This window comes from Cervus canadensis, chromosome 18, assembly GCF_019320065.1.
Source record: "Cervus canadensis isolate Bull #8, Minnesota chromosome 18, ASM1932006v1, whole genome shotgun sequence".
NCBI lineage: Eukaryota > Metazoa > Chordata > Mammalia > Artiodactyla > Cervidae > Cervus > Cervus canadensis.
Window position 1 is genome coordinate 38,873,322 of NC_057403.1, and position 12,764 is coordinate 38,886,085.

The 12,764-nt window shown below is 45.0% G+C and overlaps 1 long non-coding RNA gene across 1 annotated transcript in view; it reads left to right on the forward strand.

The window, feature by feature from the left end:
- LOC122420823 overlaps positions 1–11,803 on the forward strand; it is a 42,436-nt gene extending 30,633 nt beyond the window's left edge. Inside the window, exon 4 of the long non-coding RNA XR_006263389.1 lies at positions 10,626–11,803. This is a non-coding gene — a long non-coding RNA (uncharacterized LOC122420823). The remainder of the gene's footprint in view (positions 1–10,625) is intronic.
- Positions 11,804–12,764: the final 961 nt, after the last annotated feature.

Here is a 12,764-nt window from a genome sequence, read left to right on the forward strand (position 1 = left end):
ATTGGGATTTGAACCACAGTCTCAAGAGCAGGACCTGGGCTCCTATCAGATATGACTCCTTGCAGAGGCCTGAGGTTCAGGCCAAGTGATTATGTGAAGTGGGGCCTAGCTTCTCTGGTTGTGGTGTGGTGAATGTCTCCATCAGAACCTGATCATGAACGCTAAGGTTTAGCACCAGAAATACACCATGGAGACTGGCTAGTGTTTTGCTTTTGCAACATAGTGGAGGTTGGTGGTTCTGAAGAAGAGTCTTGAGAGTCCCTTGGACAGCAAAGAGCTCAAACCAGTCAATCTGAAAGGACATCAACCTTGAATATTCATTGGAAGGACTAATGCTGAAGCTCCAATACTTTGGCCACGTGATGCAAAGAGCTGATTCATTGGAAGAGACCCTGATGTTGGGAAAGATTGAGGGCAAGTGGATAAGGGTGTGACAGAGGATGAGACAGTTGGATAGCATCACCAATTCAATGGACATGAACTTGGGCAAAGTCCAGGAGATAGTGAGGGACAGTGAGGCCTGGTGAGCTGCAGTCCATGGAGTTACAAAGAGCCAGACACAACTTAGCAACTGAACAACAGCAAGAGGCTCTTTCTGTGAGGTGCTGCTTCTGCTCAGTTTTCCTAGCAACCCCCCACCTCTTTCCATGGCACATAAATCTGGGACCCAGCCGAACTTGTCCTGGGGCCTCCTGGGGGCCACACTCTGTGCCCAGTGTCTTATCTGGCTCCTGCACTCAGTCTGCTCAGAGATCCCATGCGTGAAGGGGTGCAACCCCACCTCTTTCACATGCCAGAGAGGACCGGGGTACATTTCCATGGCCAAGAGCCCAGGCCCCAGAGACCACTCCCTACCTTCTATGAAACCATCACTGATCAATAGCTTTAGAAATCCCAACACTCCCAGTGGCCTGTGGGCATTAGAGATTCCTGCACCTTACATTCATTGGCTTACTTTTTCATCTTTTCCTGAGTGTGAACTAGAAGCCAGGAACCATCTAGACAGTGAATTCAACAGTAAGGGGGCGCCTAGTTGGGGACTGTTGTGTAAAGGGCTCTGCGAGGTAGTGGTGCTGATAAAACTTAACTTCTGGGTGTAGGAAAGTGGAGGAAGGCCTTGTGCTGAAGGGACAGCTGAGATGAATTTTGAAAGATGAAAGTGTTAGTTTCTCAGACGTGTCCGACTCTTTGCGACCCCATGGAATGTAGCCTGCTGGGCTCCTCTGTCCATGAAATTCTGTAGGCAAGAATACTGAAGTGGGTAGTCATTCTCTTCTCCGCAGGGTCTTCCCAACTCAGGGATGGAACCCTGGTCTCCCGCATTGCAGGGAGATTTGTTACCATCTGAGCCACCAGGGAAGCAGGCTTAATAGGAAGAAGGCAAGTGGCTTTCTTTTCAGGGAAAAAGCTTAGCTAAAAGGGTGGAGGTGTGGAATGGCACATCTGGAGCCCAGCTGTACCCAGGAACAGGGTGGGGTTTGGAGAGAAGGGAGTGAACCTGCCTCAGTGGTAGGCAGTGGTCAAAGGCCACATCTGGGGAATGGCATGAATAGATGCACATTCAGAAAAGAGCATGGTCCGCAGGGCCACGGACAGACTGGAAGGCCCCCAGGGGATGCGTGAGAACCAGCAAGGAGACAGTGCCCTGAGCCAGGGGGTGCCTGGTCAGTGGAGTGGTTCCGAGACTGTCATGGGAGGTGGGGGAGGCACCTGAGAGGGGAAAGCCAGGGAGGGTCTGCTCAGGTCGGGGGCTGCAGAGGGAAGGTCCAAGTCAACTTCTGTGTCTCTGATCAGTGTAATTGCAGAACACAGACCGTCATCTCAATTTCACGTGAATATGAGCTGGTAAATGCATAACTCATCACAGTCTGATAGCTAGACTTTGGAAGTCTTTTCCCATATATTAAATCATTCATTAGTCATTTTTCTAGGCCTGGTCTCAAACAGTAGCATATCAAGGGCTGGACAGTGGGGAAGGTCTGTCCTAGGTGTAGATAATAAGAGAGTACTTTGTTGGCAGAGAATTCAATAAAAATCAGTCAACTTCTGTTATCACCTCATGCCAGAAATTCTAAACAATGTCAGGAATGAAATACAACTTCCTAGCAGGTAGATTTCTCCCACCACTGACGGGCCTTAATTTGTCAGTTTGATCCTTCAGCCACCAGCCTTACTGGCTAAGTTTAAGTCAGTGTCATTGAGGGGACTACTAAGTCTGGATTGGAGGGCTTTTGAGTGTCTTCCTTAAGAACATTTTTGAGGGCCTCAGTATCCCTATATACACCCCCTTTTCAATCTTTAGACTCCCTACAAACTGCCCTAAAGAGTGGGCAGTGCCTCACAGCTTCTTACCAGCAAATCTTCAGGCATATTACTGATCAGGGCCTCTGACCAGGAGGAGACCCAGCTGGCTCCTCCCCAGGGAGAGCACTCCTGGGCCCTAAGTAAACTGCATAAGTCATGCAAATGCGCCCCCGCCCCAAGGAGCCTGCAATCTTTGGCCTTTCTCTGGGGGCAGCAGCAATGATTTACAGGGAACATACAACATATTACTCACAGTGGGCGCTGTGTCAGGGCCTCTTGGTATTAAGGCTCTAAATAAAGCTTTGTCGTGAATGGTGCAGCACTGGGGGAGGAACTGCAGGCGATCCCTCCAGAAAGGATCTCCGGAGTCGCCTCCTGAGAGGGTGGAACCTGGCAACCGGCCGGAGGAGGGCAGGGCTCAAGGCTGTAAGGTCTGGCTGTAAATTGCCAGTGGCATGCTCAGCCATTCTTGCAACTGCTGGTCTCTGGTCCCTCTGCCTTACATTTTCATGAGCAGACTCAGGGGGTCTGATTTTGGGGTGGGAATGATCGTGGGGGACACTGGGGCACAGCACCTGGACATGAAGACAGAGCACTCACCAGGAATCATGATTTTTATGTTCCTCCTGGACCGACCTTGCTGCCCCAGAGCAAGGTCAAGTTCCTCCCTCTACTCTGCGCCCTGGGTCAGTGGCTTGAGACTGCAGTTCTGGGTCACGCCCAGCTCGTGGGTGTCTGCCTCCTAACCCACGCCACCTAGGGCCAGGCTAGGGCTGCAGATACAGCAGTTGCTATCCATAGATGTGGGACCTGCGTTTGCTGGCGGCCGACAAAACCCCGGGTAAGGCTGCTCTCACTGATACTCCTTCCAACAGGTGGGTTCAAGCAAGGCCTTGGGTTCCCTTACTGTCACCCAGACTCCAGACTGATACACATTTGCTTAGCCCTGGTGACCCTCTGGGTGAAAGCGGTGTCTTAGGTTGCTTGCATTTTTGCTCCCTGATTACCAGTGATGGCGAATACTCTGATGTGTGTCGTCAGTTTATACTTCTGTCTTTGGGAATTGCCGATTCAAATCCTTAGGTCATTTTCTGTCAGCTTGTTTATTTAATCTGTTACCAATTGATTTATAGACATTTTAATATGTCCTCACCTTTAATCCTTTTTCTCATGACCAATATTTTTTTTTATTATAGATTTTGAAAATATTTCTCATTCAACTTTGTAACCCAGTGTTTTGCTGGGTCTCTTTACAGAATTTGTGCTTAGAAAGCCTGACTTAACCTTAATATTAGGAATATATTTCTCTGAGCTTTTTCTAATTATTTGACATTTTTACTTGTTTACTGTGTGATGCTTTAATAAGTCTAGAACCTATTTTTGTGACTGTATCAGGTAAGGAGCTAGGTAGGAATCTACTTAATTCCTTATGTCATATCAATAGCCACTTGTTTTCACACCATTTATTGAACTGTCCAAAATTTCTCAACAGATTTGAAATGTTCCTTTGTCATGGAGAACATTTCTATATGCATGTGTTTTTATATACATATGTGTGGGTGGGTGTGTTTTATCCACACTCAGATCTCTGTGTATTTGTATTCTCCACATTCATAATTTTAATGGAAATATGGGGAGTTGAGTAATGGGCATGGTGGTTCTGATGCCATTTTTGAGGTCTATGCATTAATGATAGCACTCTAACATATCTCTGCTAAGTCTATATTGCTTAACATACATTTAGCAAATAACGTATCTTGTGGGTGAACATAAAAAGCTATTTTCCAGGGGTTCTCACCTTCTGAGAACGCGTATGCCCTTGTGAGTGGGCCGACATTGGACATGTTTCCAAGGCTGAGAGATTTATAAATAATTAAACTAGCATCTGAAATCCTGGATTGGATCCTGGCATAGAAGGACTTTAGAAAAAACAGTTGATATCCAAATGAGAGTTTAGTTAATAGTCTTCTACTGATGCTAATGTCTTAGCGTTGACAACTGTGAGGATTATGGAAGATGTCAACAATAGAACAGGCTGGATGAAGGGCGTATTGAAACTCACCCTATTACTGCTGCAATCTTTCAGTAAATCTAAATTCGTTCAAGGATAAAAAGTTTACTTAAACATTTTATTTTTTCTGAATTGGTATGCAGAGTTGATACAAAAATAGAGACGTGGTCGTGAGCTCCTCTTGGTCAGTCAGTGAATGTGTCCCAGAAGGTGGAGCCTTTGAGGTGTGTGGCTTCTCAAAGACTCTTCATCAATTTGGGATTTGGTTCACATTTTTCCTTCTTTCACTCTTTTTTTTTTTTTTTAATTCATTTGGCTAGGCCAGGTCTTAGTTGTGGCATCTTCACTGAAGCATGTGGGATCTAGTTCCCTGATCAGGGATTGAACCCGGGTCCCCTGCGTTGGGAGCACGAAGTCTTAGTCACTGGACTACCAGGAATGTCCAGGTTCTCATTTTTCTTATCATAAAGTGGGAGAAAGTTGTAAGATGAAGCTCTTTCTGTGTTTTGTAGAGTGGCTTGCTCGCTCTATTGGGAAGTCCCTAGGCTCAGACTTCTTTGAACACCTGCAAATTTCACACTCAATAGATGCTTAATGAGTTTTGCCTTCAAGCAGGCATAAGTCATCAAGTTGTAATATTGAAAGTGCAAGGAGCTCAGGTCAGAAGAAAAATCACCTGAATTGCAGGTCCGCAGACTGACCTGCTGTGGTCCTTTGGCACAACAATTAGATTCTCAGAGCCTTGTTTGCTGATCGGTAAGGTGGGGATTAAGAAATTGCTACCTCCCAGGGCTGCTGTGACAATTGAACATGAGAATACATGTGGAGAGTATACCTTTCGATACATGGTGTGTTGCCAGTGTCTATAAACAAAGTTCCCTTCCTCACTTGCCTCACTGTTGCAGCATTTTAACTCCTGTTCAGATTAATATGGCAGCAAAGAAAATCTGGTTAACAGCCGAAATCTCATTTAGAGTTTGTCACCATCTTCTTCCAAACTGTCTTATCACTCCGTGGTTACATTTCTTTCCAGTGCTGGAAACAATCAAGAAGGTGAGATGCTTTCTCAATAATGCAAAATGTGATTTTTTTTCCAGGATGATATTGCATGAGGAGGGCATCTGAGTAGAAAGGAATTTTTAGTAGGCTCACTGTCACAAATCAGATAACAGGAAATAAAAACAAGACTCAGACAGTACATGGGCAGTGTCAGGTTTCTTAAAAAGCAAGCATGCAGTCCTGGTGGAAGTTGAATACAAGCTCCATTGGGTACAAAACAGAGAGGTAAAAGCAGGAGCTTGGGCAGGGCACCCGTGTCACACAACCCGGGAGGGAGGGCACATTTTCCTTACTGTTGTTGTTCAGTTGCTAAGTCATGCCTGATTCTGTGCAACCCCATGGACTACAGAACGCCAGGCTTCCCTCTCCTTCACTGTCTCCTGGAGTTTGCTCAAACTCATGTCCACTGATGCTATCTAACCATCTCATCCTCTACTGCCCTCTTCTTCTTCTGCCTTCAGTCTTTCCCAGCACCAGGGTCTTTTCCAGGGAGTCAGCTCTTCACATCAGGTGGCCAAAGTATTGCAGCTTCCGCATCAGTCCTTACAGTGAATATTCAGGGTTGATTTTCATTTCAGTTCAGTTCAGTTGCTCAGTCGTGTCTGACTCTTTGCAACCCCATGGACTGCAGCACACCAGGCTTCTCTGTCCATCACCAACCCCCAGAGCTTGCTCAAACTCATGTCCATCGAGTCGGTGATGCCATCCAACCATCTTATCCTCTTATGTCCCCTTCTCCTCCTGCGTTCAATCTTTTCCAGCATCAGGGTCTTTTCCAATGAGTCTGTTCTTTGCATCAGGTAGCCAAAATGTTGGTTTCCCCTTCAGCATCAGTCCTTCTAATGAATATTCAGGAACGATTTCCTTGAGGATTGACTGGTTGGAGCTCCTTGCAGTCCAAGGGACTCTCAAGAGTCTTTCCCAACACCACAGTTCAAAAGCATCAATTCTTAAGCACTCAGCTTTCTTTATGGTCCAACTCTCACATCCATATGTGACTACTGCAAAAACCATAGCCTTGACTAGACAGACCTTTGTTGGCAAAGTAATGTCTTTGCTTTTTAATATGCTGTCTAGGTTGGTCATAGTTTTTCTTCCAAGGAGCAAGAGTTTTTTAATTTCATGACTGTACTCACCATCTGCAGTGATTTTCAAGCCAAAAAAAAAAAAAAAAAAGTAAAGTCTCTCACTGTTTCCCTGTTTCCCCATCTATTTGCCATGAGGTGATGGGACCAGATGCCATGATTTTAGTTTTTTGAATGTTGAGTTTTAAGCCTGCTTTTTCACTTTTCTCTTTCACTTTCATCAAGAGGCTCTTTAGTTCCTCACTCTCTGCCATAAGGGTGGTGTCGTCTGCGTATCTGAGGTTATTGATATTTCTCCTGGCAATCTTGATTCCAGCTTCTGCTTCATCCAGTTTGGCATTTCGCATGATGTACTCTACATATAAGTTAAATAAGCAGGGTAACAACATACAGCCTTGACGTACTCCTTTCCCAATTAGGAACCAGTCCGTTCCATGTCCAGTTCTAACTGTTCCTTCTTGACCTGCATACGGATTTCTCAGGAGGCAGGTCAGATGGTTTGATATTCCCATCTCATTAAGAATTTTCCACAGTTTGTTGTGATCCACACAGTGAAAGGCTTTGGCGTAGTCAATAAAGCAGAAGTAGATGTTTTTCTGGAACTCTCTTGCTTTTTTGATGATCCAGCGGATGTTGGCAATTTGATCTCTGTTTCCTCTGCCTTTTCTAAATCCGGCTTGAACATCTGGAATTTCACGGTTCACATACTGTTGAACCCTGGCTTGGAGAATTTTGAGCATTACTTTGGTAGTGTGTGAGATGAGTGCAATTGTGCGGTTGTTTGAACATTGTTTGGCATTGCCCTTCTCTGGGATTGGAATGAAAACTGACCTTTTCCAGTCCTGAGTCTTCCAAATTTGCTGGCATATTGAGTGCAGCACTTTCACAGCATCAACTTTTAGGATTTGAAATAGCTTAACTGGAATTCCATCACCTCGACTAGCTTTGTTTGTAGTGATGCTTCCTAAGGCCCACTTGACTTCGCATTCCAGGGTGTCTAGCTCTAGGTGAGCACATCTTCGTGGTTATCTGGGTCATGAAGATCTTTTTTGTATAGTTCTTCTGTGTATTCTTGCCACTTCTTCTTACCGTCTGCTTTTGTTAGGTCCATACCATTTCTGTCCTTTATTGTGCCCATCTTTGCATGAAAACTTCCCTTGGTATCTCTAATCTTCTTGAAGTGATCTCTAGAGTTTTCCATTGTATTGTTTCCCTCTATTTCTTTGCATTGATCACTGAGGAAGACTTTCTTATCTCTCCTTGCTATTCTTTGGAACTCTGCATTCAAATGCATATATCTTTCCTTTTCTCCTTTGCCTTTTGCTTCTCCTCTATTCACAGCTATTTGTAAGGTCTCCTCAGACAACCATCTTGCCTTTTTGCATTTCTTTTTATTGGGGAAGGTCTCTATCACTGCCTCCTGTGCAGTGTCATGAACCCCTATCCATAGCTCATCAGGCACTCTGTCTATCAGATCTAATCCGTTGAATCTATTTGTCACTTCCACTGTATAATCGTAAGGGATTTGATTTAGATCATACCTGAATAGTGGTTTTCCCTACTTTCTTCAATTTAAGTCTGAATTTGGCAGTAAGAAGTTCCTTTAGGATTGACTTTAGGATTTCCTTTAGGATTGACTAGTTTCATCTCCTTGCTATCCACGGGACTCTCAAAAGTCTTCTCTAGCACCACATTTGAAAGCATCAATTCTTCATTGCTCAGCCTTCTTTGTGGTCCAAATCTCACATCCACACATGACTACTGGAAAAACAATAGCTCTGACTGTATGGACCTTTGTCGGCAAAGTGATGTCTCTGCCTTCTTTCCAAGGTGCCCACACTCTGCCTACAAATACTGCTTCCCAGGGTTCTGCAGTATGCTTCCTCCAGGGGGTGCTCGGAAGCCTTGGGGCCACATCCGGGCTCCTAGGCTCAACTGAAACAAAATTCCTTAATTCCTCCAGACTCGATGTCTATCTGTAAAATGGGGCAGGATTAGATGACTCAATAGAATCTATAGCGTCCACTGCAATACAGTCAATTTTCATGAACTCTCATTAAAATTAGTTTCACAGAGTTTATTGCTAGGTGAAATTCCCCTTTTTTGTCATTATTGAGACTATTTGAAAAATACAGCATAATGTTCAAAAAATGGGATGCATGAGGCCACACATGGTATAATGCCATTTTTGTAAAGTTCAGTTCAGTTCAGTCCAGTCGCTCAGTCGTGGCCAACTCTTTGCGACCCCATGAACCGTAGCACACGAGGCCTCCCTGTCCATCTCTACCTCCCAGAGTTTACCCAAACTCATGTCCACTGAGTTGGTGATGCCATCCAACATCTCATCCTCTGATGTCCCCTTCTCCTCCTGCCTTCAATCTTTCCTAAAATCAGGGTCTTCTCAAATGAATCAACTCTTCCCATCAGGTGGCCAAAATATTTGGAGTTTCAGCTTCAACATCAGTCCTTCCAATTGAGAGGGTAACAGGCAGGAAGGCCAGGGGTCTCCAAATGGAGGAAAGAGGCTGTAAGTGCCAGACATTTTTATCTCTCTTAAATGGCAAGAAGAAACAAACCAGCGATCTGTTTTTCATTCTCTATACAAATTTAAAAGGAGGTTTCTCTTAACATTCTGTGTTGCCATGACACCTGGTCTCACCTAAAGCTAACCACTCTCAAACTTTGAGTTAACCAATACATGCCTTTTTCGTATGGAAATGTGGTCTTAAGCTATGTTAATGAACCCCAGACTCAATCTTCAAGTTGGTTCCGCTAAACGGCCTAACTTACTTCCTCAGGTATTGTTCTCCTAATCTATGTAAACGGAACTATTTGTTGGTATTCTGCCCTTCTAAAAGATTCAAGTCAATCGTTTTATGGCCTGGGATGAATTATCTGATGCCATTCTAAATTTTATGACATTCCTTTCATTTCATTAACAGACTGTGAGTGACTATATAACATACAGCTAAAGACTAGGAGGGGGGTACTCTTTTGCCCCCTTCTGATGCCTATGTCAGAAGCTTTCTCTATACTTTAATAAAACTTTATAACACAAAAGCTCTGAGCGATCCAGCCTCGTCTCTGGCCCCGGATTGAATTCGTCTCCTCTGGAGGCCAAGAATCCCGCGTCTTATCGTTCAGCAACAACCTTTCACAATGAACACCCAGGACTGATTTCCTTTAGGATGGACTGGTTGGATCTCCTTGCAGTCCAAGGGACTGTCAAGAGTCTTCTCCAATACCACAGTTCAAAAGCATCAATTCTTCTGCACTCAGCTTTCTTTATAGTCCAATTCTCACATCCATACCTGACTACTGGAAAAACCATAGCCTTGACTAGATGGACTTTTGTTGACAAAGTAATGTCTCCGCTTTTTAATATGCTGTCTAGGTTTGTAAGGTACATAAACAATACAAGCTAAATGATGTATCTCCAAGGGATACATTGATATGCATATGAGGTGTGTACATCTATGATATATCAATATGTATGTATTATATATCTACAAGCAATCTGGCAATCTATGAATGCAGGCTTTCAGGAAGGGGGTTAATTCTGGCAGGGAGAAGGCAGAGGTGGAAGGAGAGAAGAACACTCAGAAGGTTTCAACACTTTAGTAACAGTGCTCTTCAGGCACAGTGGTCGACTGTGATGACCGGTTTTATGATTTTTTTTTTTTTATTTCTTTCACATACCTAATGTATATTCCATTATGTATGAGATACTACATATTTTAAGTTATAATTATGAAGAAACCCAAGGTAACCACTCAAGTTTATGTTAAGGGGTTTATCAAATGAAAAAAACTCAAAATACGTTATCAGTCGTGAGATGTACGGACATCTTCCTTGATGGATCAGTGGGTAAAGAATCTGCCTGCAGTGCAGGAGATACAGGAAATGCGGGTTCAACCTCTGGATTGGGAAGATACCCTGGAGAAGGAAATAGCAACCCAGTCTAGTATTCCTAACCTGGGAAATCCCTTGGACAGATATGCCTGGTGGGCTACAATCCATGGGGTTGCAAAGAGCCAGACACAACTTAGCAACTAAGCCACAAGACTATCCCTGTATATAGTCTTCAGCATCAGGTGCTCAGCAAGAACTCCTTTCCTGTTCCCTTTCCTCTATTGCTCACTCTCAGTTTCTCCACCCCTGCAAAGGTGACAAAATTCCCCTACTTCAGATGGACCCCATGACAACCCCAGGAGGAAGACAGGTGGCAACGTGGGAACTGGAATAGAAGAGACAGCCCAGATGCTTCTTCTCACAGGCTGCTTTGGTCAGCTCTAGCCGACACTTTGCCTTTGGGGGCCTGATATTCCTGTTAATTGGGGACACCCTTGACTGCCTGTTTTGGGGGCTTCTGGGCAGTGATGGAAGGGACAGCACTTGGACATGTTACAAGTATCTTTCAGAGGTAGGAGAGAGAGGCCGTGTCTCCAGAGGCTGGGAGCATCTGTCCATGCAGCTGATCGGTGGTCCACATGCCCCTTGTTGGTTATAAGATGTTGGTGTCGACAGCAGTGCTTTCATGTGCATCCTCACAGCCTCGACCCATTCACGTGTCTCCCTTCGGCTCAGCTGCTCAGCCTTAGGGTGAAGGCACAACTCACAGCACGGGCATGTGTCACCCATGGGTCATGGGTCACGCAGAGGTCAAGACCTCTCTCTCCCGGGTCCCCTGGGAGCAGAGGGCAGCTCCTTTGACCCACCCCGCCTGCCCCTGGTGGGCTTCAGCCAGGAGCTCCCCTTGAACCACAGCTGCAACACTGGACACCATTTGTGACACATGAAATTCAGCGTTGGTCCACCTGGGGAGGGGTTTTCAGTTCCCAGAGGTGTTGGAATGCAGACGGGTCTCTGGCCTGCCCCAGAGGGTACACTGTGTTCACAAAATGGGTTTGGAATAATTGTTCATGACTGGGGGAAGGGGGACAGTGAGGAGCCTCACTGAGCTGGTGGCCTCAGAATTCTGGAGATCCACACGGCCTGAGCTTTCAGGACCGCTGCCTGGTCACACATCCTTTCAACCTCCTATCACCATGCCTGGGACACCTCGCTAATTAGGCTGTGTTCCCCATGGCCCGTCAGGTTCCTTTTATCTTTTCATTCCACCCGGGCCAGGTTTTAGCTGCCTGACCTTGGACAGGTGACCTCAGCACCCTGAACCACAGCGGCATCATCTGTAAAAAAGAAGAAACGATGCCTTTCAGAATTATTGTGAAGATCAGAGCTCACGCGTGCAGAATTCTCAGCACTCTGCCGGAGGCCCTGAACATTCAAGTTACTCCTCAAGTCCTTGCTCTGTAATTGTTGCACCACCAGCACATAAAGTCTGACTTTGGGGGCTCAATGTGGGTATTTGATGACGGTTTGATTATTGTCTCTATAAATTCTTAAATCTTAAAATGGGAAGCTGGAAGGAGAAGATATTTTTGAGCTGAAATATCTGTTCTTTTCCAACTTGAGACACATTTTCTTAAGATGCATCGAATTAAGGAAATGAATTTCTTCCCTCTCTTATCATTGGGCTATGCCACATCTACCTGCTGAGTGGGTTCTTGAAGGCTACATCTCCGTCCTGTTCATCTCTGTCTGGGGTTTGTTGCAAACCTCACCACCTCTTTGAGTCATGGTCCTCTGGACAAGCTAGCTGCAGAAAGCCCAGTAACTAGTCAAGGCTGTGTTCTTGCCTCCAATAGATGAGGTCAAGCCACACTTAGCATATTTAAAATGTGTTTTTCCTAACTTGCTACCTCCTAACAAAGAAAGAGCCATATCACACCCTCATTAGCTTCAAAGAGAAATACTGATGTTTGGTGTTTTTTCCCCCCCCTCCTTTTCTTGCATTGGCAAGAGATTTAGTTTTGCTTAAAGGAAACACAGATGACGCTAATGAGACAGCAGTGTCTTAATTTGCATATTAGATGAGATAAATATTGAGCTAATTAACACCTAGGATGAATTTGCCTTGCCTGGGACAATTGCTCTGTGGTGATAGTAGTTCTCTGCTACTTACCCAGGAGCAGAACAATTTGAAGAAAGAATCACTTCCCCACAAATACTTCAGGCCAACCAAAAATCCTCCAGAGAAATGCCATCCAGAAATTCTTATGCTAATTTGCAACAAATCCTGGACCCTCTTTCAAGTAACCCTGATCCTGTTGGCAAGTGATACCAACAGAAGGTCTGTCCCACAGACCAGAGAAGAACCGAATGGGACTGGGAATGATAGGGGGCTGCTGGCAGGAGTAGTTGGTGAATCCCATCTGGGATCTTGGCAGAGGGTTTGAAAAGGA